Source organism: Polypterus senegalus, chromosome 1 (assembly GCF_016835505.1).
Source record: "Polypterus senegalus isolate Bchr_013 chromosome 1, ASM1683550v1, whole genome shotgun sequence".
Classification (NCBI taxonomy): Eukaryota; Metazoa; Chordata; class Cladistia; order Polypteriformes; family Polypteridae; genus Polypterus; species Polypterus senegalus.
Genome location: NC_053154.1, coordinates 132543065 through 132549064, shown reverse-complemented (window position 1 = coordinate 132549064; position 6000 = coordinate 132543065).

The window sequence follows — 6000 nt, the reverse complement described above, 5'->3', positions numbered from 1 at the left end:
CACGGACATTTGTAGTAATAAAATGCATTGCATTAACATTCCAACAGATGGCACAACACACATTTGTAGTAATAAAATGCATTGCATTAACATTCCAACAGATGGCACAACACAGACATTTCTCTCTATTATAAAAAAAAAAATCTTGGAAGTAGACGAGTCGTGATTTTCTCAGAGACACTTTCACGTCCTGTGAGATGAGTCTTTGTGCCAAGCTATGTAACCACACCCGGACTGTAAGCCCTGCGAGACAAGAGCTTATACAAAGAGATCTGGAAAACTCCTGCATGGTTATCTCAGACACATTTCTTGTAGTGAGAAAGAAACGATATTCACTCACGGGCAGTTATACGTTGCATTGTCACAATGTAATTCCGGAATCAAAATTCAATGCCATATTGATGGAAAGGTAAAAGTGAAAAGAGATTGAATATATGGACATAGGTGATATGGCAGAAGTGTGCAACATGAAATGCAGATCACACGGCATGGCAGCAGCAGTAAGCTAGCAGCTGACCGAGCAAAGAGGAGGTAAAAAAAACTATGTGTTTCCCATTGTATCACCGTTTAAGAGGGGGTGTCGGAGGAGCGATCACGTCTCCTAGGGTGGCTGAAACACGAGCAGCAGAGACATGAAGTGGTTGGCATGTAGTGCAGACGGGGGTTGAGCAAAGCAAGCAGGGGGCAAGGTGTAGTAATAAAATGCAATGCATTTATCATTCCAACAGATGGTACTTCACAAATATTTGTAGTAGTAAAATGTGATGCATTTAACATTCCAACAAATAGCAAATCACATTTTGTTATTAATTAGGGGTCCCACAGTACATAATATCCAAAACGTTCCAAAAAGCTCTTTCAAAGATATCCATTGGGGAGGGGATATACCGCCAAACCCCCAGCTAGATAACAAGACAAATGCAGGATCTTTATTAAAGTAATAGAAGCATTTTTAACAAAATTCTCTGTAGCACAAGAAGCTCCATTGAGCACAAATAGGAATTGCCTGATAAGGAAAGGCAATCCATGGCAAACACAGTCCAATACAAAATCTAAAAACAACAGAGTACAGGTTCAAAAATCTGGGAATTCACAAAAATGCAGAAGAGCACAGCTAAACAAAGTAACTCACCCCCTACAGAGAACAATCACAATGAATCAATCACCTCCAGGAACTGCCCTCCACTCTATAAATCTGTAGGGTCTCCCATAATTCCTGGTGGTGATTGACAGGTGACCCTGCCTCTTAGGAACCCACCCACAAAACATTTGTAGTAATAAAATGCCTTGCAGGTAGCATTCCAACAAATTCACTTTAACACTAGCATGTAACATTAACAAATGGCAAACAACAGAGACGTATGCATTGCATTTGCTATTCCAACAGATGGTGCCTCAAAACATTTGTTGGAAATGGATTTTATAAGATGCCCCATCTGTTGGAAAAACAAATGCAATGTATTTTATTATTATATGCAGTGCACAATGCATTCCAAAAGATGGTGCACTAGAAGCCTTAACACTGAGGTCTACTACAGTTAGTTAACGGTATAAGACCGTAATATTGGCTTGCAATGCATCCCCGCTTTAGGATAATTTCAAAAACGACTTTCTGTTTGTGAGGGTGAGTGCTACAAGTTGGCTAGTTTAAAAGTTTTTTTCTTGGAAATGCAACGTACTCAGTGGCTAATATGCTTAGAAATATCATTTTTCGCTCTTATACAACATTTCTAGGCAAGTTTTTTTTAATTATTCTGTAACTAGCAAAAAGTTGAATGTATTATTTTTGTGTCATTTGCTAATTCACTCTGCCATTTTCTTTTATTCATGGACACCGGAGGGGTGTGCCATTCACCATCATTTGAATTAAAAAATGAGAAAAAACGACTTTCATGCTTGTATCTTTGCTATTGTGGTTTGAACTTTTTTGCTGTCCTGTCTGACTGATTCTGTTTTAGTGTTCTGGTTCTAATCTTTTTCCTAGCAGGCCTTTTTCTAACTCTGACCATTGCTAATTTCATGGCCTCATATATTCATTCATTTTTGTGCTGCTCTGTCCTCTGGCAGTACATCAGGTTTATTTAGGATTCATTTCTTGATTATTTTGGCCTCTGAATTCTTTGACTTATTTGTGTGTGTGTGTGTGTGTGTGTGTGGGTGGGTGTTTCTTTTTTTTTTGTTTTGTTTCCTATTCTCCCCTTTCGGTTCGCTGGCTCAGTTTGTCTCTGGCTTCTGACCTCTGCTCATTTTTGACTTTGCACTGCTTCTCTTTCATACGTTTCTCCTCTTGCCCTCAATCCTTTTCTCTCAAAATGAGCAGTTTTTTTTCTTACAGGCTTTGAAGTCTGTCCATAACGACATGACTCAGGATGCCTGAATTAAAGACCTAGAGAAGGTTCAGCAGTTCACATCTGGTGGCCACAGCAGGAGGAACTCCACCCTGTAGAGGGCTCACACTTTGCCTGATGTGAGCCTAGGCTTACAAGAGAAAAATGAGGACTAAAAGGACTGCCTAATAAACAGCAGGCCCTTGAAACAACCTAAGAGACCATTTGCAATTGACAGACTTGCAGAGTTTGCAAATAAATATTCATAATTGCTAACTGGCCTGGTTGTGGAGAATGCTTTCTTCCTGGTCTGAGGGCCCCTTGGCAGTCAGACTATGCAACACAGACAAAGAATTTGATCAGCTTTTATTAAGTAGAGTAAAGTGAATCATTGGTGCCTCAGTTCTGTGATGTCATTTGTGCTTTGTAAGTCTTATTAAGAGCAAATATTTTATTTGTTAAGGTGTTGTTACAGAACAGAAACTGACTAACACCCTAGGGAGCCCCTGTTATACAGTGGTACACAATGCCCAATACTGCAGCAAATACCAAGGAAGAGAATCTGGGGGCAGCCAGCTAAAGCCCATGGCACATGGGAGGGTTCCTTCAGGGATTGTCAGCTGTAGACTTCATTTACTTCACCTTAGCCAGTCTGAGAAACACTCTTGTGAAGACGATCGCCTAATGTGACATACTTTACGACTGAGGCCAGCTACTCTGTGACTCGATCTGATAAAGTCTAACAAGTTTGATTTTCTTGGATGGATGGGCTGTGTGCGCAAAGGAGGTGACAGCCAATGAGTGCTTATCTGGAAGTGCAATGCATAGCATGGAGTGACGAGGAATAAGGAAACACACACAAACAGAAGAGAAGCTTGTCTATCTGATACCTCGTATTTTACATACCATAAGAAAATGGAAAAAATGGGCAGAGACTGCTGCTGAACATGCTGGTGACCCTTTGTATAGCGCAGACTTCATCAGGCAGCACGCTAAAAGCTGTCAGAAAACAAAACAAGCAGAACCACGCTGGAAGATCGGCAGTCGTGCGGTAAATTTGATGGAGGCTGCGATTTTCAGTTGTATAATCTGACATGGTGCAGCAGTGAGATCAGTGACTGAGATCGGCCAATCTGATATATTGAACAAAAAAGTCACGTAATATGATTTCAGCTTAAGCAGGATGTGCCTTTATAGTGTCCATTAGGTTGGACATTCTGGAAGCTGTTTGTTGAGTATTTGCCTTCACTTCCTAACATAAATACGACTTTATCAGACTTCATAAATAACATTCACTTCTACTGCCTCTCTTTTCTTTAAATATGGGCATTTTTCCCGTTCGGAGGAAGTATGTTTTAATCACAGATCTCAACATTTTATTCAATTTGGAGTACAACACACAATTTCAATTGCTTCGCCTCGGCCCTTTAGCTTTAACTTTGTCTTTACAGCCTCGCTGCAGCTGTGCACAGAACAGTCCGCCTTTCTCATGTGGTTTACTGCTTTTGTATGTCAAGTGAGTCACAGATCCTCATTCTCTTTAAACGCTGTCATCTTTTAATAAGGTGTACCAGCAGATGTTATGAATCACCAGAAAAGAAATGTCTGGGGCAATTTTAGGGGTTGGAAGCGTTTAATACAAAACAACTTCTTTATCCGTTAGCAAGTCAGTAAAGCAGCATTGTACCTAATTAAAAGGGAATCCATATGTGTCCGAGTAGAGCCCTTTCACATAACAACAATGAGTAGTGAATTCGGGAGGGTTCTGTTTTGAGTCTGATACTATTTCTACATATTTGTCAAGGTTAGGAGAGACCATGCAGAGACTAAAAGATTTTAATTGTTATGCTAATAAAAATATTTAAATGGCTGATCTTACTGTATCCAAAATGAAGTACTTCAAAAAAGGAAAAGAAAGGTTGGATGAAAACTGGTGTGGTCAGGCGGTGGAAAGACAGTTTAGAAACTGAAGGATTTTGGAGTCGTCCCTTTTATTCATCACCAGACGAAATAAACAGATCGACAAAACAAAAACCAAAAAATTACAACTTTGCTCTGCTCCCCGGTCCGGGGCTTCTCATTAACTTTAATGAGACGGTGCTCCATCCTGTAGCTTGCTCTGGCCTTAAAAGACGCCATCTCCTTGGGCGCCCGTCCATTATGGCTGTCGGACTGGGTGTGGGGTTAGTGGGATTAGGGTCCCTTACTGGGCTGGGCTTCTTAGCGCTGTGAGTGAAGGAGACAAAGAAGAGAAAGTTAGCAGTAGCCCCTCATCTCATCTCGGCAGGTTATTACATACCTTTACCAAACCTGTGGGGGAGTCCGCCGACGCGCATGTGTGACACTGGTTGTAATGAAACTCAAAGCAGAAAGGAAATGTACAAATAACAATCAATTATAAACTGAAATAAACTATGAATTTCAATTCAAAACGGGTTTACTAGCACAACAGTACATTAAAAAAAGAACACTTTGTCAGACCAAAGTGTTCTGCAAGGATTAAGGATACGCAGAAGCATTCGGAACATTGTTAGTTCAGATAATGGCACATTGGGAATAACATCGCCATGTAATGGTAAACGCCAGTGTAGGAATAAAGTAGCAGGGATTCAATGCTGCCACCATATTAGCAAGAAGGGAAAGTGGGGAGAGCAAAATCTCATGAAATAGGCAAATCTCATGAAATAGGCAAGTGTCAGGATACGGATCAAGAATTAACAGCACATTGGCAAGCCATGATGACAACACAGGTGTACAGAGTCAGGGAGTAGCTAGGACAACAAGAGAAATGCGACAGGCAGGAGAAATCTGCAAGCTTAAGTATGCTGTTTAATAACCTTGGAACGTCGGAGTGTAGCTTGAAGCACAAGATGAACAAAAGCATGTCACGAGAGGCCTTAACTTCTGCAGCAAGCAGTCCTCCTGATAGAAAGGATGTTGACAAGTGACTTTAACAAAGCAGATTTAAGGTCTATTTACCCTAACCAAGTGTCATCTGCCCTACCAGTGTTCACTGCCTCCACACTGGACACGCCGCGGACAATCAAGCCACCTGTTGGGATTCCTGTCTCTAGTTTACAAGCAGAAGCTTAATTGTGTGGAGCCATTTAGAAAGGTGTTTCAGTGATGGAGTTTTGTTTTGATGCAGGATGTTTGAAGTTTCCTCATTAGATCTGGATTAAATGTATGTATGACAGTTGAAAAGAATTACTTCTTCATAAAAATCTGACGATCTCCTGTGACAGCTTAGATTGAAGCAGTAATTTATTTCAAGTTAGTGTTGTGAAAACATGCAAGAAGTGCAGGTATGACCAGGGCCGGTGCTACCATGAAGGTGAATTAGGCATTCGCCTGTAGCACAGATCATAAGTTGGGACCCTTGGTTTTGGGCCTACCTGGGGTAGCTACTGAACGTCTCTTGGCGCGCTAATAAGGTTGACCTAGTGTGCATAATAACCGAGCACCGGCACTGGATATGAGCTCACAAAAGCAATGCAGTTTGCGGATTGAGATATGCTGAAGGCAGAATATGACAGCACTTGTAATATTGAACACTGTGGCAAGGCGTGCAGGCTTACAGATTACAAGCGAAAACCTGCTGTCACATCTACTTATTCTCTCCCAGATTATTGTAACGATTTAGATGTCTGCTTCAAATGCAGCAACAAAGTTC